The sequence below is a fragment of the Trachypithecus francoisi genome, unplaced genomic scaffold, assembly GCF_009764315.1.
Source record: "Trachypithecus francoisi isolate TF-2019V2 unplaced genomic scaffold, Tfra_2.0 Lachesis_group0, whole genome shotgun sequence".
In the NCBI taxonomy this organism is placed as follows: Eukaryota; Metazoa; Chordata; class Mammalia; order Primates; family Cercopithecidae; genus Trachypithecus; species Trachypithecus francoisi.
The window spans coordinates 146,422,167-146,448,986 of record NW_022681453.1 but is presented as its reverse complement, the minus strand read 5'-3'; positions in this window follow the sequence as shown (position 1 = coordinate 146,448,986).

Genomic DNA, 26,820 nt, shown 5'->3' with positions numbered 1-26,820 from the left:
TTCTGAAACTATCCAATCAATAGAAAAAGAGGGAATCCTCCCTAACTCATTTTATGAGGTCAACATCATCCTCATACCAAAGGATGAGGATGTTTTTTGTTGTGCAGAGACACAACAAAGAAAGAGAATTTTAGACCAATATCCCTGATGAACATCGATGCAAAAATCCTCAATAAAATACTGGCAAACCGGATTCAGCAGCACATCAAAAAGCTTATCCATGATCAAGTGGGTTTCATCCCTGGGATGCAAGGCTGGTTCAACATTCACAAATCAATAAATGTAATCCAGCATATAAACAGAACCAAAGACAAGAACCACATGATTATCTCAATAGATGCAAAAAAGGCTTTTGACAAAATTCAACAGCCCTCCATCTTAAAAACGCTCAATAAATTCGGTATTGAGGGAACGTACCTCAAAATAATAAGAGCTATTTATGACAAACCCACAGCTAATATACTGAATGAGCAAAAACTGGAAAAATTCCCTTTGAAAACTGGCACAAGACAGGGATGCCCTCTCTCACCACTCCTATTCAACATAGTGTTGGAAGTTCTGGCTAGGGCAATCAGGCAAGAGAAAGAAATCAAGGGTATTCAGTTAGGAAAAGAAGAAGTCAAATTTTCCCTATTGGCAGATGACATGATTGTGTATTTAGAAAACCCCACTGTCTCAGCCCAAAATCTCCTTAAGCTGATAAACAACTTCAGCAAAGTCTCAGGATACAAAATTAATGTGCAAAAATCACAAACATTCTTATACACCAGTAACAGACAAACAGAGAGCCAAATCAGGAATCAACTTCCATTCACAATTGCTTCAAAGAGAATAAAATACCTAGGAATCCAACTTACAAGGGATGTAAAGGACCTCTTCAAGGAGAACTACAAACCCCTGCTCAGTGAAATAAAAGAGGACGCAAACAAATGGAAAAACATACCATGCTCATGGATAGGAAGAATCAATATCGTGAAAATGGCCATACTGCCCAAGGTTGTTTATAGATTCAATGCCATCCCCATTAAGCTACCAATGAGTTTCTTCACAGAATTGGAAAAAACGGCTTTAAAGTTCATATGGAATCAAGAAAGAGCCTGCATTGCCAAGACAATCCTAAGTCAAAAGAACAAAGCTGGAGGCATCACGCTACCTGACTTCAAACTATACTACAAGGCTACAGTAACCAAAACAACATGGTACTGGTACCAAAACAGAGATACAGACCAATGGAACAGAACAGAGTCCTCAGAAATAATACCATACATCTACAGCCATCTGATCTTTGACAAACCTGACAGAAACAAGAAATGGGGAAAGGATTTCCTATTTAATAAATGGTGCTGGGAAAATTGGCTAGCCATAAGTAGAAAGCTGAAACTGGATCCTTTCCTTTCTACTGTAATCTTCCTTATACGAAGATTAATTCAAGATGGATTAGAGACTTAAATGTTAGACCTAATACCATAAAAACCCTAGAAGAAAACATAGGTAGTACCACTCAGGACATAGGCATGGGCAAGGACTTCATGTCTAAAACACCAAAAGCAACGGCAGCAAAAGCCAAAATTGACAAATGGGATCTAATTAAACTAAAGAGCTTCTGCACAGCAAAAGAAACTACCATCAGAGTGAACAGGCAACCTACAGAATGGGAGAAAATTTTTGCAATCTACTCATCCGACAAAGGGCTAATATCCAGAATCTACAAATAATTCAAACAAATATACAAGAAAAAAACAAACAACCCCATCAAAAAGTGGGGAAAGGATATGAACAGACATTTCTCAAAAGAAGACATTCATACAGCCAACAGACACATGAAAAAATGCTCATCATCACTGGCCATCAGAGAAATGCAAATCAAAACCACAATGAGATACCATCTCACACCAGTTAGAATGGCAATCATTAAAAAGTCAGGCAACAACAGGTGCTGGAGAGAATGTGGAGAAATAGGAAGACTTTTACACTCTTGGTGGGACTGTAAACTAGTTCAACCATTATGAAAAACAGTATGGCAATTCCTCAAGGATCTAGAACTAGATGTACCATATGACCCAGCCATCCCACTACTGGGTATATATCCAAAGGAGTATAAATCATGCTGCTATAAAGACACATGCACACGTATGTTTATTGCGGCACTATTCACAATAGCAAAGACTTGGAATCAACCCAAATGTCCATCTGTGACAGACTGGATTAAGAAAATGTGGCACATATGCACCATGGAATATTATGCAGCCATAAAAAGGATGAGTTTGCGTCCTTTGTAGGGACATGGATGCAGCTGGAAACCATCATTCTTAGCAAACTATCACAAGAAGAGAAAACCAAACACCACATGTTCTCACTCATAGGTGGGAACTGAACAATGAGATCACTTGGACTCGGGAATTGGAACATCACACACTGGGGCCTATCATGGGGAGGGGGAGGGGGGAGGGATTGCATTTGGAGTTATACCTGATATAAATGATGAATTGATGGGTGCTGACGAGTTGATGGGTGCAGCACACCAACATGGCACAAGTATACATATGTAAGAAACCTGCACATTATGCACATGTACCCTAGAACTGAAAGTATAATAAAAATAAAAAAAGAAAAAAAATAAAAAATAAAAAAAAAGAAATTACCAAGCTGTGTTATGCAGTTGTATAATTTTACATTTCTACCAATAATACATGAGCGTTTACCAGTTTTTCTGTATCCTCCTCTGCATGTGAAAAGGTCAGCCTTTTCAATTTTAGCTATTCTGATCTACTTGTCATTTAAAAATAATATTAACAAATTAAACAATCATAATTTTTGTGTGATGTCAATATTCAGAGTAGGATAATGTTAGGTAAAAAAACATCTAAAGAATAGGCTGGGCATGGTGGCTCATGCCTGCAATCCTAGCAATTTGGAAGGCCGAAAGTTCGAGACCTTCCTGACCAACATGGATGAACCCTGTTTCTACTAAAAATATAAAATTAGCCGGGCATGGTGGCACATGCCTGTAATCCCAGCTACTCCGGTGGCTGAGGCAGGAGAATCACATGAACCCGGCAGGTGGAGGTTCCGGTCAGCCAAGATCACGCCATTGCTCCAGCCTGGGCAACAAGAGTGAAAAGAAAAAAAAAAAGTATAAAGAATAAAGCTTTCCTTGACTCACTATTATATAATACTGTGATTGACAATTATATAATATTGTCATTATATTTTATAATGGTGTGAACATTTATCTTTCTCCAACTAAAATCTTACTAAGTCAGAGAAAGTATTATTTATCAATTTTCTTTTCATGGCTTAATACAGTTTTATAATTTTCTTAAATATTTTTCTTAGTCTAATTTTAGGTATTTTGTATGTTTTTTGTTATGAATATATTTTATGTTTTATATTTTTAAAATGTTATTGTGTACAATAACACTATCTTATCTGGTCTCTTTGATAACTCATTTTTTTAATGGCTTATCTATAGATTCACTTGCATTTTTCACGTAGGCAATCATTTTGTCTAAAAATGATATTTTTTTCTTTTCTTTTTCCTAATCCTGTATCCCTTGTTTCTTTTTATTTTACATTGCATTGAAATTAAATGCTTTTGCTAAGGGAAAAATTATTAAGGTTATCTTATTAGTGTTCATTTTGGATCAAATAGCCGTGTAGTATGATGCCCTTCCAAGACATGAACTCTAATCTAAGCTGTTTATTATCTGCATAATCTTGAGCATGTAATTTATTTAACTGAGCCTCAATTTCCTCATCTGAGTAGAGGGATAATAAAAATATTCGCCAACCCACTATTAGGATGTTGTGAAGATCAAATGAAATAAAATATGTGAAAACAAGTTTTAAACTGTGATATGACATGCAGGAATTAAATTACATACTTATTATGGAGGAGCTATTACATATGTTTCCTTGGGGTTATTTTAAGGAAGCTATTTTATCCCTAAATAAGTTTACAAATAATCATTAGCCAATGTGAGAACTATTTTTACTCAGTGATCAGTTCAGAGCCAGCTATAAAAAATTTAGCATAAGAAATTAATATAAATAATGAGAAAATCATAACAGTTTGGGGTTTCAGCAAAACGGTGAAAATTTGAAAAAAAGTAAGTTATATTCATAAATGTATCATTATATGTTAGAATGCTTTTGAGAATAAGACAATGCCCTAGGTTAGAAATTAGGTCATATGAAAACCTAAAATATGAAATCTGGTTATTATAAATGACATATATTGAACACAACGATCATCGTGTACTTATATTTTGACACTCTGTAGGAGTTCTACTCATAACTAGACTGCGTAAGTAGTTTTTTCTTTTTTTATAAGAAAACATGTATGTTGAAAAAATATAAAGCCACATACTGTAGTTCAATGAATGAGTTAATACTGAATTACTCATCAGAATGGTCATCAATAAATTGTTCTGATCTTTGAAGTAAAACTTGCACTCTGATTCTTGAACATTCACTCTTGTTGATCAAAGGCAAACTAGTTATCAAAAGAAGAAAGAAAAACTAGGTCAAAAGGTGAAAAACAAGATGGGGAACAAACTGAAAGTATCTAGTTAATTGTGTGGTGTCTTCCAAATCATATTTTAAATGTTTTCATTTACTGCAAGATGCCATCAATTATACTATTTTTCCATCAATTTGAACTCTTAACAGTGAACTTGATGTAATTCTTGCCACTCAGAATCTACCCAGATTTTATAAATTATTTACCCATTACTTTGATATGTTCATGCAACATGAATAAAATAATTGAACACTAATTTTAAAATTAGGCATATACACCCAATTCCATGGTAGATGGTGTTCAAGCAAATAGCATGTAATTTTGTCCTTGAGGGCTAGAAACTCTAAATATTTCCTAAGTTTGAGTTACTTTTGACTTTTTCAAAGTGAGTATGAGTCAAGGTGTGTTACAGGAGGAGAAGAAAGAAAAGAGAAATCAGGAAGGTGTGCTGACAGGGAAGTCATTGCTCATGGAGTTGAGTGTGGCTACCAGCTGTACTGTCTCGAGTTTGAGCTATGGTGAATGGTGTGTACACATGACTTGGATGTTGAGCTTAAGGTTTCCAGATTAATTGGTAGATTGAAGACACTTGCTGAAGAATGTTGTTTTGGAAGATCCTAAACAAGGAATCACCGTAATTAAACTATGAAATCCTGTATAGTTTCAAATCTTCTCTATTGTTTCTTCCAATTATTTTCATAAGACTTTTCTCAGTCTTTCATTTACCTTATTTCTACCATCTATTGGCTTTCATCCACATCTCTTGTTTCTTTGATTATTTTTGCATATTGTTCAGAGTTTTCTTCTTTATTTTGCACTCTCATTATCTCTGTGTTTACCTCATACAAAAATAGACTTAAATTTTCTAGATTACTTAAATTTGGCTAAGTTGTATCTTCAGTTCATTTCAGCCATAGATTAACCACCATAATCCCTTAGATCGTGTTAACATTTCAAACATCTGAATATCTTAAACTAGCAACTTCCCCCATCGCAATCTCCTTGGTTTCATTTCTCTGACTCCTTCACTTCTTCTATCATCTTATAGCTTCTGAAAGTATTTGTTCCTCTCATTGTGACTTTTGATTCTTTGAATACTTAGTTGTCTCTTAATATATTTCCTGTTCTATGCCTTACCATTCTGTCTGTGCAGAATGTTCTCCACCTATTGAAATATGCTTCAGCAGCCACTGATCATTCTGAATGTCATTTACTTGAAGCATTCTCTGATCTCACCAGTTGCAATTGAAAAAATACAACTTTACACCTATTAGGTGTTTTTCCCTATAATATTTTATTTTATCAAAACAACCTTGTGAATTATATTTCATCTATTTTATAGGAAGTTAGTAAATGGCAGAGCAGGATCTATGAGTAACGTTTTATTCCTTATTCAGTACTCTTTCTGCTACCTCAGTGTGCCAGAAGCAAAGCCTCAGAATTCATTTAGTATATCATTTGCATTGATCGATGACACAATCGATATTGGTTTATAATGTAACTATTTTTACACCTGTAAGAATGCCTGCTTTTATTTTGTAAGCTTGAGATAATGTCTTAATTTCTTTTAGAGTCTCAAGTGTCTGGCCCAGTGCCTTAAACATAGAATGTGCTCAATATATATTTGTTGAATAGATGAACAAATTAATTATGGGACAGTACAAAAGATAGAGTGTTGGAAGCCGGAGCCAGGATGCAGAGCAACATGCTTTGCACAATACTATTTTGTGAGTAAAATAATTAAGGCTTAAAGAGGGCAAAAGGTTTCTTAGGGTCACATCACAAATTAGGAACAGAATTAAAAAGAAAATGCAGAGGCCCTGAGGTTCCACTCTGCTGCTTAGTCACTGAATCTTCTTTTCAGCTTTCAGTCATGGCTCTCCCTCTAGATTGAAAGAAAGATTCGCTTATGGAAAATGGTGCATGTAGTGTGACGGGGAATGAGAGTCTGGCCCCATGACATTTCCATACACCCTTAACAAGATCAGCTATGTGCAGCATCTTTATCAGTTTTTCCCATTTCATGATCTTTCAGGTTAAAGTACAGTCTTCACTTCAATTTATTCCCATAACTATAGGGATGTTATGAAGATTAGTGATGCAAGACACATAATATCCTGTAAGCTTCATGGCAGAAAGATATTACATAAATACAAAGCATGATTATTTCTACCACCAGCAACAAGACTGGGTTTACCAACACATAGTTCACAGGCTGCTGAGCCACTAGCAGATGATATACATTTTTTTTTTCTCTACATGAATTAAAGTAGAAAAGATTTCCCTTGGGATATTTGGACCATTTACCCCACTTAAGTGTTTTCTTTAGCTGGGGAGTTGGGAGGTGGGGGTGGTGTTCGTGTTAAAGGGAGATTGTTAGAAGTGATATTCATTTCAGATTAAAACATACGTAGACAGCCAAACAGGAAAACTAGTATAAAAAAATACAAATGATAAGAATACATGAAAAATCTGGTCTTGTTTGTACTTGTGTTTCTTGTGATGTTAGGTTTATTCTGAAACAAAGTATTATCAAATACATTGAGTTTGGTTGGACTAAAAAGAAAAATTATGAGGTCTTTTGGGAGAAACTTCTGCATCAATAGAGAAATGATAGAATTGGGAGTAGATTATAAGAAACATTTTATGCAGATAGTTTTGTGTGAAATCAGTGATATCACTTGATTTGTTAGGATTCACAGTTCTCATGTCTGGAAGATATGTAATTCTACAACTTACAGATCAGACAATAATATTTAGTAATGGAAAATGGAGAGCACTTTTATTCTACTTCTGTTTTTAGTGCATATGTGGGTGTTCTGGCATTTTTATATTAACCAACTTTAAACGTCAGCTGTAGTGGAAAAGTTATCTATCTACTTCCTGATGACATAGAAGGAGGCTCCATGATACAAACAGTCCTAGAATTTACCATCAGGAAGACTGACACAATGTTAACTGGGAAAAGTGAAATATCACCTGAAAAGAATATACTCCTAAAGTCATAACAGTGACTACGAAAATATCTCTATATACCCAGTTCATGTTCACAATAATCTGGGCTTATATTTACAGCTAACCAACTCTGGAATGCTAGTGGAAAAGTAAGTGTCTTACAGTCATTATCCCTTGGAGGGATTACTGAGATTTTTCTATGGCAACTAAAAACTGGAAGAGTCTGTTTTGTACAGTTTCCAGGTTGATATTAGACTCATTCCATCATGTGGAAATCTGAGATATCAACTGAATGCTTGTCTAATTACTGAAGGTGAACCACGGTTGTTTTCTAGGAAGAGTACCAGCTTTGCTTCTCTTCCATAAGGAGGTAAGTGGGGCTTTCATAGAAGGAGAATCTTAGATAGGCTCTTCAGGTACCATTAAAATTATAGCAGTTCTGCCTGTTCATCTGGAAGCCAAGGGATGTAGATACTTCTTCAAACAACAATAGGTGTTACCCTGTTATCCAGTCTGTCCTTATTTTTATGCAGCAGATAATGCCATTTGCATGGCATGTGTTAGATGATTTTTATGTTCTGCCTCTATTTGTTACTTGTATAATTCTACTGAAGAAACTAAGGCTCAGGGAAGTGAAATAAGTTGTTTGACCAAATATGGTGAAATTCAGATCTCTTATTCCAAACCCTGTGATTCCTTCCATGTGCTACCCTTATCTAAAGTCTGACTGTGAGAAGTAATTTTTGAGGGACACTAGTCCAAGGGCCTGTCCTCCATCAAATTTTGTGACTAATTCTTATGCTTTATTGCTGGATTCCAGTTTGAAGACAGAATGGCAATAAGATCCATCTACATTAACTTACACATGATGAAATTACTCTCCCTGCCTTTAGCTTTTACTGGAAAAAAAAAAATCACAGAAAGCAGCAACATTCAGCCTATTTCTTTCTCAGAGGTCTTGGATTAAATCCCACAGGAGAATTTCCTTTAGAATTTGGAGTCTAAGTATCAGAAATTTTTGTGAGAAATTGATAAGCTTTCTACTTTCAATTAAAGAGAACTATGCCCCTTTACACATGTCTTTTTTGCAATGGATGTTATGAACCTCAAAAATAAATTGGATATTTTGTAATGTGAGTCATATAATGTTATTGCCTACAATATTCATTTCAGATCCTCTTTTTGGTGTTGTTTTTCTAATTTATGAAGTGTATTTTGCATGTTACTCATGTGAACCATCTCAATTCCTGTAAATAAATGAGTAAATACCTTTATGAAGAGAACAGAACTTAATCCTCCTTCTGCCTTTTGTCTTCTTATACTATGTTGAAGAGATGTGATATGCTGTACGATGTGTCCTTTGATACAAGAGAATCTGAAGCCTAGGTAAAGACATTAGGGAGAATAACCATGTTGAAGATAAATAATGCAATTAAACTCATCCAGTGCTTTTTTTTTAGCACAGGCTCTGTATTGGGTGGGTACTGTGGGGGTATTATAAAAATTAGTATAAACATAAACATAGCCTCTGGATGTTCCAGTGTACATGCTAGAAAACAGCAAAGAACGGCTATGAGTAACTTTATAGACAGATTAAAAACCTTAAAGAAACTGAAGAATCTCTTGAATGTTTTACTATGACAGTGACATTTAAAAGCTTTGAAACCATCTAAGATAACTTAAAGCTTTTATTCTTGAAACTATACAGAAATATCTTATCGCTTCATTCTAATATGTGATTCACCTTGTGTTCTGATGTTCTTTATGCTCAGCTTTTTTTTTTTTTTAGTTCTGGGGTACATGTGCAGGATGTGCGGGTTTGTTACAGAGGTAAACATGTGCCATGGTGGTTTGCTCACCTATCAAACCATTACCTAGTTATTAAGCCCAGCATGCATCAACTATTTTTCCTGATGCTCTCTCTCCTCTTGTACTCCCACCCCTCTCCAACAGGCTCCCAGTGTGTGCTATTCCCTTTCCTGTGTCCATGCGTTCTCATTGTTCAGCTTCCACTTGTAAGTGAAAACGTGGTGTTTGGTTTTCTGTTCCTGCGTTAGTTTGCTGAGGATAATAGATTCCAGCTCCATCCATGTCCCTGCAAAGGACATGATCTCTTTCATTTCGATGGATACATAGTATTCCATGGTATATATGTACCACATTTTGTTTATCCAGTCTATCACTGATAGGCATTTGGGCTGATTCCATGTCTTTGCTGTTTTGAATAGTGCTGCAGTAGACATATGGGTGCATTTTTTTTTTTGTAATAGAATGACTTATATTCCTTTGGGGATATATCCAGTAATGAGATTGCTGGGTCAATTGCTGGTATTTTTGATTGTATATCTGGTCAAAAATTGCTGGTTTTGATTGCATATCTTTGAGAAATCACCACACTGTCTTTCCAATGGTTGAACTAATTTACATTCCCACAAACAGTGTAAAAGCATTCCTATCTCTGCAACTTCACCAGCATCTGTTGTTTCTTGGCTTTTTAATAATCACTGTTTTGACTGGAGTGAGGTGGAATCTCATTGTGGTTTTGATTTGCGTTTCTCTACTGATCAGTGATGGTGAGTTTTTTTTTTTTTTTCTTTTTTTTTTTTTTGAGACAGAGTCGCGCTCTGTCGCCCAGGCTGGAGTGCAGTGGCCGGATCTCAGCTCACTGCAAGCTCCGCCTCCTGGGTTTAAGCCATTCTCCTGCCTCAGCCTCCCGAGTAGCTGGGACTACAGGCGCCCGCCACCTCGCCTGGCTAGTTTTTTGTATTTTTTAGTAGAGACGGAATTTCACCCGTTTAGCCAAGATGGTCTCGATCTCCTGACCTTGTGATCCGCCTGTCTCGGCCTCCCAAAGTGCTGGGATTACAGGCTTGAGCCACCGCGCTCGGCCGGTGAGTTTTTTTATATTTCTTGGCCTCATAAATGTCTCTGTTCATGTCCTTCACCCACTTTTTAATGGGGTTGTTTGTGCTTTTATTTGTAAATTTGTTTAAGTTCCTTGTAGATTCTGGATATTAGACCATTGTCAGATGGATAGATTGCAAAAATTTTCTCCCATTCTGTAGGTTGTCTATTTGCTCGGATGATAGTTTATTTTGCTGTATGGAAGTTGTTTAGTTTAATTAGATCCTTATATTCAGTTTTTTTATCCACAACACAGATCATAATGCTGTTCCATGAACAACAAGCCAAGCATAGGCAACTGCATTGATGTTGCAGCCTGTGGGTTATGTGCCATTTTTGGCAGACCAACCCACTCTCCTCTCCTCCATTTTAGAAAGTGGGTGGAGATGCAAGCGATTATGATATCATTTTAGGGATAATCTTGAGTAGGCTCTCATTTATATAAAATGTCAGTTACGTTCAGACTACAACCAAATTGTGACCACAGTATGTCAACAAAATTGCTTTGCTACACCAAAACAGGATACAAATTAATAGGTTTTAATTTTGGTCCAGCTTCAAATTCTTAGTGCTTTACTGATTTGAAAAATAGTTGATCACCATTTCTCTTACAGAGTTTTTACTTCCTTAAATTTAATTGTTTCAATATCTTTTAACCATTACTTATGTCTTATTTTTATGGCTAAACAACTCAAGGCCTAGCTATGTGTTAGTAAACAATGGAAGACAAGAACCTGCTAGGATCTATGGACTTGTAAGTGTTCATTCTATTAATGTATTAGCTACAGAGATTGCATGCACAATCAGTCCACGTAGGAGGCATAGTGATTTTACAATTCTATGACTTGTTTTTGTAACTTAATGTTATAACAAAAAGAATATCTCTATAAGGCTAGATAGTCTTTATGATCACAATTTCCTGTGGTTGCATTAAATCATATTGAATGGGTATACTATAATTTACTTAAACATACGTCATCACTGGGCATATTCATTGTTTACTATTGCTAGTGATTTTGAATGCTGAAAGTTACAAAGTCTTCATCAACTATAGCTTCGAAATGTTTTACAGCTCATAAATATGTAAAACAGGGATAATAAGTCATATTTCAAATATTTGCTGTCAGATACATAATAGGTTTTGTTCGTAAAAGGTCTGTAATAATTCCTGGAACAAATGTTTGTTTCCTACCCCTTAGATGATTTAACAAATGAAGTCTATTCTGTACTCTTCATCCTCATTATTATTCTCACAACTTTGACTATATACTTTCCTGTATGAAGGCCAGATTTAATCTGTAATTTCAGGATGCTCCTTACTCCAGTATAGTCTTAGTCCAGTGGTTCTTAACTGGGGTAAATATTTCCCTCCAGGTGATATTTGGTTGTGTCTGGAGACGTTTTTTATTTTTACATCTGAAGTGTTGGGGAGATTGCTGCCAAAATCTTGTGGATGGAGACAAGTGATCTGCCAAAACGTACCACAATTCAAAGGACAGCTCCATTAACCAACAAGGAATCATTTGGCCCAAAATACTATTTTAATCGATTAAAATAAATGAGCATTTTCAGAGATAACATATACAATATCTGTATTATAGTTTCTTGTTTATGATACAGCGAAACAGTTCATTTGTCCTCTTTGGGAAATTTCATAATTTGTAAAAGTTTTGTTTTTAATTAAAGTTTATTATACAACATAGACTTTTTCTTCTTTATGTCAAGGAAGCATATAGAAATTTGCACTTTGAGATGTTACTGATTTCTTTTGATTGTATAGCATTTTGCTCCCATGTAAACATTTCCTGTGACATGAAAATGGATAGTTTTGTGCCCTGGAAAAGTCCATTATTGTAGGTTGCTTATGGTTTTGACTCCTGAACTGTGAAAAATATGAGAAAACCCAGTTTGCTGAACAAGCAGTTATAAACATTTAGTGCACCCCAAAGCTAAAGAGAGAAATAATTACTGCATCTGTTTTGAGATAGCCAGTTTGGTTGTGGTCTCTTCCTTGTTTTACATTTATTTTTTCAGCAGCCAAGATGAAGTCTCACTACAAGATTCTTAGATGTGGAACATACATTCCGGTCCTGGAGCTACCTAACTCTGAGCACACAGAAGTCAACACCAAGGAAAATAACAAACATGTTAATGATATATTCTACAGCAATGTTTATTTGAGGAGCATATGCTTTCTTAATTCAATCTTTTGTAATCATAAAAAATCCACTTTCGTAAATAACATGAACTATATTAAAAAAAAAAACCCTGAAAGTGAGCCACGAAAGACTGACTTTTTATGATTTTTCAAAAAATTTTGACTTTTCTAAAGGATAAAATACTAACAACAATTTACAAATTGACACTAAGTTCATATTAAAAACATGACTAAAAATAATACAAGAATAGTATTTGGCTTGGATTCAATTTTAGGAGTTGTATCATGTCAGCCTGCATCAGGAGAACTTGAATTGTGTTGTCTAGGTGATACGGAGTTACCTAAAGCATGTAATTATTTAAAACATTATTAGTTGAGGTTTTTGCCCTGAAGAAAGTGTCTATTTGTTTATGTTTGCAAACATATGCTCTTTGGACTTTCTTTTACCATGAATATATGATAGTTCATACTAGTAGTTGATAACATTATTATTATTTAAAAACTTATTTTAGTTATTTTGATGCTTTTCACTGAACAGTTAGTAGTACTACATGTAATAAAAAAACTTTCCAAATAAGATCTTAAGTATGATAGGGAAATATGTCAATATATTCGTGAAAACATATAATTCCATTTGATGTAATAAGTGATATGAAAACATAGAATTTCATTTTATGTGATAAGTGACTATGTACATGTTCATTCTTTTTGTAAAAAGGCCATTTGAATTATTCAGAGATACCCAGACTAATCAATCATTATTTATCCTCATTTTAATAAAATTAGCTCTTGCACAAAGGTGCAAGAAATAATTAAATCCACATGTATATTAAAATTTAAGTTTCAGACTTGAGTTGCTAAACTGACTATACAAGAGGTGACTGTTTGAATACTTCTTTACAAGTAAATCATGACTGCATTAAATCATCTGAGCCTAGGATTTAGTATAGTAATTAAACAATTTTCCTTGGTTGTATATACTAAATCGTCTTGGGTTTTCTCTTACTCTAAAAACTTTCGTAGTAGGGCTAATAATTTCATGTAAAAATGACTCTATTTAAATACTTATTTTTAATAGCAATTGCAGATAAAGTAATAAAAATAAGTATATAAGATCTTTCCACTAATAATACTATATGTTTTCAAGTAGGAAAGACAGAATCTTGTACTGTATCCCCAAAGGGTAAACTAAGGAGAAAAGGAAACTAAAAAGCATAAAGCATACAGCTTCTAGTTGCATGGGTCTTAAATTTTGAACACATTAGCAGTAAAACTTCGTTGTTACTACTGGAGGGATACTTAGGCTTGCATGTGCTTTCTAAGCCAACATCAAATGTAACATAAAGTTTTGTATAATTTTTTTTTCCTTATACTTTGAGTTGCACCTGGATGTAAATATCTCGCTAGAATAGACTAATGATATGCTTGGAGTATGCCTCGCTAGAATAGACTAATGATATGCCAGCAGCCATGGAGTAAGCTCCTCTCCCTGCCTGGGTTCTCCAGTGAAATTTTAAACCATTGACTTTTAATTCAGGGACACACTCCAAGGAGCTTGTCCTCTGCTCTTTATTGCATTCCAGGGGCAGCTCCACCAAACTACATCACCATCACTTAGCACAGCACTTACTCTCTCTAATTAAAAAAAAAAAAAAAAAAACACTCCAGGTGCTATACTGGATGGATTATTATTAACAGAGGATTCCAAAATTTGGTTTATTCCCTACTCTTTCAAGATGCAAGACAGGCTGAAGTCCCAGTTGTGTTTTCTGCATGCTAACGTGACAACTGAAAAAAATCTGGCCTGATGCATGAAGACAGTAAGTAGAGAACTGTACTGTGACCTATCATTCTATGTTGTTGACTTAGGAAACGATTTCAGGAGAAACAGATAGTTACTAAGGTCCTTTGCAAAAATGACATCTAAGACAAATGGTTGAGAAAGAGAAAAAGAGAAACAGTAACAATGGGAGTGAGAGAAATGTCAACAGGATCAACAGGACTGAGGACACAATTCCTTACATATAATAACTACCTTCGAAAAGGAGTCAAGAAGTACCTTCATTCTTCTTTCTAGAAGGAGAGACAAAAACATAAGAAAAGATCTCTACGATGGGATCTGTATCCCCATCCAAGATTATTTAAGAAATATATTTTAATACTTGGTGTAAAATCCTGGTAGATTAGGCAGTGAATAGTTGTTTTACATACAAATCCCTGTCAAAACAGATTTTTGTGCACATAATAATTCCTTTAAGTCAAAGACTAAGCCCTAAAATGGTGTATAGTGATGCCTTGCTGCTGCCTCCTTTTCTCCCTTACCAGTCTTCTAATTCTTCTGGCTCTCACATGTTTATGTTTCTTTAGCAGTAGGGGCCACATTATTCTCCACATGTACCCTGTTTTGTTTTCTTTCTAATCTCTGTGGCTTTGTACATCACCTCTTCTGTATCTAGATCTTTCACTCCTTTTTGTCTACTTAACAAAACTCATTATGAAGAATCAGATGAAAAATTCGCTATCCTAGGAAGCCTTCCTTGGTCTTCTCACCTCCACTGAGCAAGTTTCTTTGTGCCCTTCACTTCTTGATTGTATTAAAATTTATTTTTCTTTGTCTTTCTATTTAACTAGTCTCTGATTTGCTTGACTACAGAAACTGGATTGAATACATCATTAAAACACATTTTTCTGCATATTCAGTAAATTATTTTGGACAGAATGAATAACTGAATTGTGTTAATAAGTTGTACATCTATTTCTCAAGAAGATTAACTTGGACCATTTTATAAAGGAAAATATTTTGTTTCCCAGTTTTGCAGTAATTGTGAACTCCAATGCAAAGCCTTTAATTGCTGGCTAGGCAAAGCTAGGGTAAGAAATATGTTCTTAGTAGACAAGGAGACATTGAAAAAACTGTTCTAACTGAAAAAGAAAAGTTGAGACATACTGCAACAAACTATTCAGAAATTGTGAATCTCAATTCATTCAATACCTCTTAAAAATGTAGCTTCTGTCATTCATTTTTCCATTCATGTATTTATTTTTGAGAACTTTTAATGAGCTAAGCACTATGTTAAGCTCTGGGAAAACAAGACTGGATATAGCACATATTTTGTCTCTGAGGGATCACAATGTGGTCAAAAGTAATTTTATGGCTTGCAGACAGTCCTACTGGGATGAAAGCATTTGAGTGATGAGAATGCAGCTTAGCAGTATAGAAAAATCTTCAAAGAGAAATAGACAACTTAAATTTGCAGACAGGACTGGAGTGGATAGGGGACGCAGGATGGGAGAAGGTGGTGAGGTAGAAGTTTGATGCTGGGAGGCATAGGCAAGAGCTCAGATTCTTGTCGTGTATTTCCCTGGAAAGAACTTTTATGGAAGGAAAAGAATGAAAGCAGTGAAAAGAGCTGCCTGAGATTGATTATGGTGGTGAAGGTGGGAGGGTCACACCTTTGTTCCCTACAGGTTTGTGATACTGAGGTGAACTAAGCCTCAGTGTCCTCATCTGTAGAGTGAGAATGATGTGAGAGTGAGTAAAGTGTAAAATCTGTATGCAAAGGCAAAGCAAAGATCAGGCAAAATGCTGCTTCTTTTTTACACGCTGACTAAACTTGCTAAAGACGCTAATCTTATTAATGAAACCTCAGTCATTCATTTTAGCATGCTTTTGTGCACAGAGAATAAATGCTCTGAAATGCTCAAATGGGTAATATTTGTCTCTAGCTGAGGTGTACCTGACAGAAGACCCTCTGAGCTACCCAGAATAGGCAGAGATGGCTGTGCAAGGCTTCACTGAACTTTCCAACACAGCCATGCCTTCTCTTTTCTGCATTTGTAGCTTCAGGCCTTAACCTTTTATCATTATTTCAATGATGTTTTTGTGTTTAATTTAACTGTAAATCACATTAACAGAGTTTTGACTGGTATGTCAGAGGGCTTAAAAACTGAGTTAAAGTCTTTCTAAGAGCTAAAGAATTTGTCAGGTCTGACATGTTTAGTCAAGATGATCAAGTCAAGTGTGGAGATGTTGGAGAGATGGTGCGAGATGGTATTTAACTTGTTCAGGATTTAAGGAGCGGAAGTAGACTTGCAGTAGAGCTTTTGCTCCGTATTAGCAATAGTTAAGAGGATAATTTATGGCTTTTGTTAAGGTTATTAACCAAGGCAAAAGTGCCACTATAAAGCAATTAATTATATATTACACTTAAGTTATTTTCTGAGGAATACGATCAAACCAGAACATTGCATAATTCAGGAAGCATTAATGAAATGCTATACTTACCTTGTATTGCATAAACATATTATGTTAATGAAAGACAGGTATTAAGTTTTTCTATATTTGGAAATCATATCTTTAGGGGTCAAAAATCTAATTTATGAGGTTTTTACTTATAGACTTTCTTAAAACATTTTATCACAAATTAGTAGATGTTTAAGCAAGAAAAATATATAATACAAAAATGTTACCATTTGTTTTAATATTTTGATATATATATATACATTTTTACCCTTTTCTATGAATAATATTAGGATATCATAACTACTAAAACGGATTTCCTCTAAAATACCAGTGGCTTCACATGACAGAATCTTATTTCTCTCTCAGGAGGGGACTGCCAGTGGTGGGATGGCATTTAGGTGGGGCAGTGCAGTGACACTCTGCTCCATGCAATCATTCAGTGCAGTGCCATTAACGTCTCTTACTGGAGTTTCTTTGCCATTGACCTCCAGCCAGGAGGAAGAGAGAGAGGGATGACAAGTGAGATGTTGACGTGTTTCAGACCATAAGATAGTGAATATAATTGCTCTTTATACTAGAAATGTAATTTGGCTATGTGCCCGGCCTGGAGAGGAAACAGGTTTAATGTGCACATTATTTTATCTGGTAGAGGAAATATGTACATAAACAGGCTTATGTACTATACATATTTTGTAATATTGTTTATTTACTCAGCAATATATCTCAGTTTTTCCTTCTTATTTATATCATTGTTATTTGATTGTGTCACAATTTTAACTTAAGTCAATTTCTTGCTAAACGCTTTGGTTATTACCAGTTTTCATGAATATATACAACAGACTGATGACTTCTCATACCTTTACATACCAGCATCATTGCTTCCTTAAAAATTTTCCAAAAGTGGACTTGCTAAGTCCTAGGATATGTACTGTTGTACTGTTTTTTTTTTGTTGTTGTTGTTTGTTTGTTTTTAAGGCATTTTTCTTTCTATTAATGGAATCTGTGGGTGGAAGCTGAAAGTTAAGATTAGTATCCTTTATATTTTAGTGTGAATTAAAGCATTAAACATCAAGTACTTACTGAACATCTACTCAGTAAGTTGCTTGTGCTGTGAATTCAAGAAAAGTAACTAAGGTTGTTTTCATTAGAAAATGGTATTATCCCATTTGACTCAGCAATCCCATTACTGGGCATATACCCAAGGGATTATAAATCATTCTATTTTAAAGAGACATGCATACGTATGTTTATTGCAGCCCTGTTCACAACAGCAAAGACTTGGAACCAACTCAAATGCCCATCACTGATAGACTGGGTAAAGAAAATGTGGCCCATATACACCATGGAATACTATGCAGCCATAAAAAGGATGAATTCTTGTCCTTTGGAGGGACATGGATGAAGCTGGAAACCACCATTCTCAGCAAACTAACCCAAAAACAGAAAACCAAACACTGCATGTTCTCACTCATAAGTGGGAGTTGAACAATGAGAACAGATGAACACAGGGAGGAGAATATCATACACCAGGGACTATCAGTGGGTGGGAGGCTAGGGGAAGGGATAGCTTTAGGAGAGATACCTAATGTAGATAGTGGGCTGATGGGTGCAGCAAACCACCATGGCACATGTATACCTATGTGACAAACCTGCACGTTCTGCACATGTATCCCAGAACTTAAAATATAATAATAATAATAAAATGGTGTTCTCTTCCAAATATTTAACATTAAAAGAGAGTTTCAGTTTCCTGCCTTTTCCTAATTCAGTAAGTGACACATTGGTTTTTACTCTGGTTATAGAAGGAAATAAGGAGGCGTTAGGGTGTTTCTTAAAATTAAAAAAGATTAGGGGTACTTTATAACAAATACAAATGAAAAAATAAAGTATTTAAATTTATTCTTAAATATTATCTTGAATATGACTTAAGATTTCCAGGCTGGCCGGGCGCGGTGGCTCAAGCCTGTAATCCCAGCACTTTGGGAGGCCGAGGCGGGCGGATCACGAGGTCAGGAGATCGAGACCATCCCTGGCTAATACGGTGAAACCCCGTCTCTACTAAAAAAAAATTACAAAAAACTAGCCGGGCGAGGTGGCGGGCGCCTGTAGTCCCAGCTACTCGGGAGGCTGAGGCAGGAGAATGGCGTGAACCCGGGAGGCGGAGCTTGCAGTGAGCTGAGATCTGGCCACTGCACTCCAGCCTGGGCGGCAGAGCGAGACTCTGTCTCAAAAAAAAAAAAAAAAAAAAAAAGAAAAGAAACATAATGTTTGGATGTACTTTAAAACCACATAGATTGATTGTGTTTCACTGATAATACATTTTTCCCTCTATTGTTTAAAATTATACTGAGGTTTATCTTTTCTTGTGAAATAATGCATTTCCCAGATTTATATTTGTTGCCATATTTATGCCTTAAATGAAAAGAATTTTTGTAAAATTCATTAATTTTATTCTCATTTATTTTTCCATTATAAGAGATATCAATTTTTAGAGAAAAATAAGACCTTGAGACTTGCTGAGATGTAGTGCCTGCAGAAAAAATATTTCCATAAAATAGAAATAAATAAAATCTGTAATTAGATACATGAGTTATAGGTATGCATCTAAGCACTTCTATTTTATATGTACTTCTATAAACAAATAATACATTTGCAGAAATTTGAAACTTTTCAGAAACCTACTCTAGTCTCTAAATACTTATAATGACCCTGTTCAAGCTAAAGTCATAATCATTTTCAACACTAATAGACATTCATGCTAAAAGTTAAGATAATTATAAATACCATCTAAAAAAATCACATGAAAAATGAATCCATGTTTCTTTTAAAGAATCTAAAACAAAATTTTCAGTGTCTAAATTTGTCCTACAATTACTTGTTAACTTCAAAGAGTTTTCAAAAACGTATACTTACCTAAGGCCATTTATTCAATGAATTCATCAAGCAGACATTGTGTGTGAGATACAAAACCCACTTTCCTTACGATTTCATAGTCCACTAGGGAAGATAGACAAGCAAACAGAAAACTACGGCTCAAAAAGATAAATGGTCTTGGGGAATTTCCAAGTATCCTGGGAACATAAAAAGGAGAACTGAACCTACAATACCAAAGAAGGATTCTTGAAGAAGGCCAAAGGTCAGAGATTACTTTATATTTGCATTGGTAATAGTCGTATTTTGAAGTATTTGATAATTTGTTAGTTTCAAACATTTCTGAGCTATCACCATTGATAAAGCCTCTTCGGACAATCCAAAAAGGAATACGTGCAGCTCTTCGAGTTTCTGAATAAGTGTTATGTAAAGCAGTGAAATATGGTCTACATCGAACCATAGTGGTCCTTTTAGCTTGTTATTTTTGACATCAATTATTATTGATGTTTCATCCTAAAACATAAGAAAAATTATACCATATAAATATTCATGATTCTGAGAATGTGCAAGAAGTTTTGGTTGCTTATGTCCAATCCTTTAGTTTATAAGTGATCACAAGGAAGCACAAATAGACTTGAAGTTGCTTAGGTCAAGGTGGATTTGAAGGAATTAAATTAACCTAAGAGAATGTTAGAAAGAACCAGAAAATCTGGAAGCAACCTGCCATCAGAGTTGCCAGAGGTCAGGCAGACCTCTTTAGGAAGAGGGAGAGTGTCTGTAAAAGACTCCCAACAGCTGGGTTGTAAAAGGTACAGCTGGAGCAGTTGGAAGAGAAAATGGAAAGGCCTGAAACTGCAAAAGAATGAGGGTAAAATGAGATGTGCCTTGCTCAGAACAATAAGAGAAAGGCAGGAACAGCTGCAGGGTTTGGATCTGAGATGCATAGCAAACCCAGTTGCAGGGAAGGCCTGAATGAACAGCAAAGTGAAATGCATATATGTGTGTGTGTGTATATATATATGTGTGTATATATGTATATATGTATATATATGTACGTATAGGTAGAAGACAAATACTTAGGTAGAATTAGTACGCTTAGAAAGTGAAGTTGTTAGGAATGAACTGGTGACAATAAAGATTAAAAGCTGAAGAGTATTGTAGTGACAGGTACTTTGATTACGCTTCTAGGATAGCAACATACTGTAAATAGCAAGCTAAGAAATGCTTAGAACTACACTGGCTACCCAAAACAATTATGTTCTGAGTTTGGCATATTGTAACTTCTTAATTGGGGCATTTAAAATATTCCCTAGTCTATATAAACATGGATTGATAGAAAATCCATTTAACTTGCTCTACAAATAGTTTTAAAATATTAAAACATGTCCATAGTTTTAAGATATTTTTCATCATAATTATATAGGGCAGAGTAGTCAATTAATTTTTTCTTTCAGTATTAACAATGAGCTTTTATGAGACTGCTGCTTGGTGCAAGAGCCGCTGTCAGTCTTTGGGTTATTATAGTTGCTGATATGAATTTAAAATGAAAATAATATTAATCCACCAAAACATCCTTTCTTCAAATTATGTAGCATTTGCCTCTTTTTTTTTTTTGCACTGCATAATATAGTCTGGCAAAAAGTAAGTGTGATCTTAATTATTAGACTTGTTTATTCTAGGGAGGAGCCAATGGAGCACTTATGGTAATTAACATATTTTGTCTGGTCTTCTCATTTTGTTAATGATATCTTATTGAAGGTTGAGCAGTAATTACTGCCCACTGAGGTACATACGCTGAAACAAATTAATGGTCAATGACCAATAATGATTACACTTGTAATTATCTACTGTGAAATGTCTGAAAAATTGAAATTAAAAATAAAGTTATTTGAAGCCAACATTAAATTGTTTTGTTAAACTATGCTAAAATCATTTTAACAACTCAACAGAGAAACGATACACCACAACTTTATCATCACTTCCACCAGTTTCATATTAATTTACAAGAAAATTTATTTTTCCGATGATTTACATTTTTACCCAATGAGATAAAAAAGTAAAAGTGGAAAGAATAGGACACAGTTTATATTTACTTTCAGGTATATACGGCTTTTAGGTATTTGTAGCACTTTTACTTTAAGATCGACAACATAATTTTTCAGGGATTTCAAGAAGTAATTTTCTAGACCAGAAAATAGTATTTCCTCTATCCTTTTTCCTTTTTAAGATGAGATTTTTTTCCCCCAACTCCTTCTTATTATCTATTTATGCATAAGAAATACTGGGATACTTACCCCTTTAAAGGACTTTAATACTTTGTATTGCTCAAAGTTTATCTCCTGGGTTTATCAAGATAAATCATAATCTCCCTATAACACTATCCACTTTAACTTGGGGTAGAGGGTGATGATAGATGTTCCAAAAGTTTCTGTATGATACAGTTTGACTGGTAAAGTTGAGCAGCTTGAAACTCCTCTTTTTAAAAATTCTACCAACAACTTCAGCACATGTATTTGTCATGTGGAAAAAAAAATGATAAACTTTAACTGAGAATTAGCATAGTGTACTATTGGCATTCTTTGGACTGGAATGTGGGACTTCTGGGACGTACATCTGCATCACTAATTAGCTGTACTCACTGGTTCTGGGCCTTGGTTTTCTGACCTGAGAAATGGGAGCTTTGTACTAGATTATCTCCAGTGTCACTCACAGCTTCAATGTTCCATAATAAGTGTTGTAATAAGGATCACAAGAGTCTGGGAATTATTTTTCTTTTTTTCTGGTTAAATTATGGTTTGAAAACATCTTATTAAGAAATTTAGGTAATTTTAATTACTTAGAGTTCAGTTTGTAGGGTCAAATTTTCTTATCTGTAATGTTTAGTCCTCATCAGATAACTAAGGTATGGAATAGACGTATATCTTTTTGTTTACTGAATGGGAAAACTAACCCTAGCATCTAAACTTGGATAACTAGTTTAAATATATACAATATTTTAAAATAAAATTTTAAAATAAAATTCAGACAAATGTGATTATTAGATAAAATTGTTAATAAAATGTAATGATTTCATTTATTACAGTGTTTTGTTTCTTATGAGAATTTGAGTTACTGTGGGATCAGAATTAAATTTTTACATAGTTTTGTACCCTGACTTATTACACATAAGATTGCAATAAAGATTTATTAAAAGAAAAAAATAAATGTTAAAGAATTTTCGGACTGTATGTTGCTATGTTGTTTTAAATTGTTTTAAGTTTTGAATATCTTCTTTTCTTTAAATTAGAAATGGACTTTTTATAAGATAAATCAAATGTTTTACAATGAAGCAATTAAAACCCGATTCTTTGAGTTAAGATTTATTATTTGGATATGGACATCACTCTGGAATTTCGATCTCACTGTTATGAGCAGAATATCACATCCAAATTACTTTTTCTCCATATATGAGGAAATTGGGCTTAATGAGGATACAAATTGCTGGATTATTATTAGCCAAAATTTCTACCCTAGAGATTTTAGTCTGTCTATTAAAGTTTATCATGGTCTTCTTTAGGATCCACTAGTAAAAGGTGAGAATTGTTATCCAACTTTAAGATATTTTAGGACTTTTGACTGATTTTAATTTTTCTTTTCAGTTCATGGGAACGGATCTTGTACGCCTGGCTGAACTTGGTTTAGATTTTTGACAGTTTTTTATTTGCGTCCCATTTGGATGTTTTTCAAAATGTCCAGACTATTCACACCACATCTGAATAAGCACTACCCACTGGTTTAATTCAAATTGTCTGGCATACTTCTAATTAGTATTGTTAATGCTTACAGATTATTATTAATAAAATAAAGTGTTGCGCCTGGAGTTTACTAGAGAAATGATTAGAAGCTTAAAAGAAAAATTTAAGCTTTTAAAAATTGATTTTAATAGAAAATTCTTGGTTGGAGTATAATAAGAAATGACAAGCAGCCAAAATAATTATCTCATGATATAATTCCCAATCTGAAATTTTGGTACTAATCCGTTAATATATTTAGACTTAGCATCATTGGCAAACTGACAGTTATAGAGATTTATATGGAGAATACTTAGAATCTAGTTTTGCTATACTAATAATTAGCAAATTTTAATTGTGTCCAAATCAGTACATGCCTGCACATCGGTATGCATTTTAGCAACTAAAAAAGCAGTTTGCAATAATATTAAGTTATAAATTGTTTCCAGTTCTTACTTTCTCAGTAGTGAGTGAAAAACACAACTGATTATAAAAATATTATCTAGAAGTATGCTGGAAAAATACATGTTTATGTGTGTCTACCTCTGAAATAATGGAGTGTTTCTGTGCATTTTTCTCAAGACCGTTTAAGGAAAGTTATTTAAGAAGCAAATAAAGTAAGAGCCTGAAATTTATTTAAATTTAAAAATTATGACTTTGTAAAAGTGAGGTTGTGGGCACTTACACCATAGTCATGTTTTCTACCAAACTGTGCATCATGAACGTAAGCAAGTGAATTCATCATTTAGAGGCTCATATTTTTAAAAATCTGATGTTTTATATTTTTTGTGTTTGGAGCATTAGTGAAGTTTTTCCAAAACCATTTGCTACGTGTATAACTGTGTTAATAGTTTTGATTTATATCTATATTTTTATAAATTCTCTTAAAATGTATATGAGCATTTACAATTGAAATGCTCATATTTACAACTGAAAAATTTAAAATGTATATACATATACCTGGTACATTAAAAATTCAAAGGAATAAATTACTTTCCTTATTTTGCTCACAAATTTAAAAGAATTCCTACTATGTCTTTTTCCTCATTGATCTGTATATTGGAATTGTGGTCATAAGAATATCAGTTTCATTATTTTGTTTTGGAAATATTTCAACATCTCCATTCAAGGACTGACTGGATCATGTTTACAGAGGCTTTTCAAGGCATCTGTTCTTAGCCACAGCTGAGAGTGGGGCCCACCATGCTGACTGGAAGGATCCACCTAGAATTTGTTGAATTAAGTCCTTGCACCTGGATGTAATTGTTGTGCCGCTGTGCTGGGGTTTTCTTAAGCTAGTGGTAAAACAAATTAGCTCAATTTAAACTGGCATCCAGTAGAGAAGCAACAACTCACCTCATATAATGTTTTCCAAATAATTATTTTTGTATTGCCAGGTTTACCTCATGAATATTTCCATGAGGATTGGTTGAGAAAAAATGTTTTTAAACTAGAGATGTGATGAAAATTCTGCTTATGTTATAGGCTTTGATATTATTGCAGTATAATTAAGATATGGATAAATATGTGATCATAATTTCAGTCAAGCTGGATTATTCCCCTTGCTAAATAAAACAAAAATTCAGATATTTAATTGTGAGTTAGAGCTGAGGAAATATTCTCATATCTGTATTTAAGTTTCATTAGCCATTGTCATATTTGCTGTGGATTTAATGACGTAACTATGTTTACAGGCAGAAAAGATGCATGTAAGGGTCCTGATCAACAGAAGACAAGATTCATTTTTGTCTGTCAGTAGAACTTGTCATCTCATTTGTTTATGCATGTTTTCAGTCATTTACCCTTGGCAATCAAATTCACAAGCTTTCTGGAAATCCAGTAAATTTTAAATTTTAGTAGCTATTAAGAATGGAACTGGTACATATGGGCATATGAGACTAATACTCATAGATACTTCTTTGTGCATTAATTACTTATTCACCTAATACAAAAATCATGGGCACCAAGTGAGTGACAGACAGACAGAATTCTTTTTTTTTTTTTTTTTTGAGACGGAGTCTCGCTCTGCCCCCAGGCTGGAGTGCAGTGGCCGGATCTCAGCTCACTGCAAGCTCCGCCTCCCGGGTTTACACCATTCTCCTGCCTCAGCCTCCCGAGTAGCTGGGACTACAGGCGCCCGCCACCTCGCCCGGCTAGTTTTTTGTATTTTTTTTTTTTAGTAGAGACGGGGTTTCACCGTGTTAGCCAGGATGGTCTCGATCTCCTGACCTCGTGATCCGCCCGTCTCGGCCTCCCAAAGTGCTGGGGTTACAGGCTTGAGCCACCGCGCCCGGCCGACAGACAGAATTCTTAGCACTGAGGGCACAGCTGGGAAGCATGGGAAATTCCTGCCTTCCTGACGTTTACATTTTAACTGGAGAGACAGACAAAAAATAAAATAGAAAGAAAAAGAAAAAGAAAGAAAGAAAGGAAGGAAGGAAGGAAGGAAGGGAAGGAAGGAAGGAAGGAAGGAGAGGAAAGAATATAATTTTAGTGAGTGTTATATTCTATGAAGAACATAATGTGAACTAGAGTATGGAGGAAAGGTACAACTAGATTGTTTAGACAGAAGGGCTTCTCTGGGAAAGTTTTCATGTTCATGTATCAATAAACACATATGCTACCTGCATTTATGTAAGCATTTATTTCTTAAAATGCATTTGTATTTGCAATGCCTTGTGCAGTGTTTAGCATAAAATTAAAGAAGAATGCTCTTTGTAATTGGAGATGGAAGGCAACTAACATATTGAAAAGTCTGTGCACAGATGTAGGGACATATATGTAAAAGGCTGTTGATATTATTGTTTTACCAAATATAACATAGACAATAAAACAGCCCAATATTATAAAATGATTTATTACAAAGGTTTGGATATAAAGACCTCCAGAGTCCTTTTTAATCACTGTCTTCAAAAGTTGTTACTTCTTCTGTCATAATAATTTATACATATTTCTGCTATAGTGCATCCCACATTGCATTGCCATTAGTTATATACAAATACATATTTGTTTCTGGGTTTTGCTCCTTGACAGTGTTTCTCCTTTAATATCTTTGTATTTCCAAGCAAATCAAATTTGTTTTGATAGATTTGTGTGATAGTGGGGATTTTACTTTATTTCAGTTACAATGTTCTGACCTGATTACATGGGAATTTTTCACTTACATGTTGATGTTCTGAGAGAAAAATGTTGTCTTTAAGTGGCAGAGCTTACCAAATTCCCACAAACCAGCTAGCTGACTTGTGCTTATTGCTCGTAGGAAATGTTGTAGCTAAGTTGATTAGCAATGACAACACTACTGCTACTGCTGGAAATATCTACCGTTTTGTTTTCAGCCTTTTCCAGTGTTAGCTATTGGCCACTACTTACATTGTTCTATCAAATCCTGACAACTACC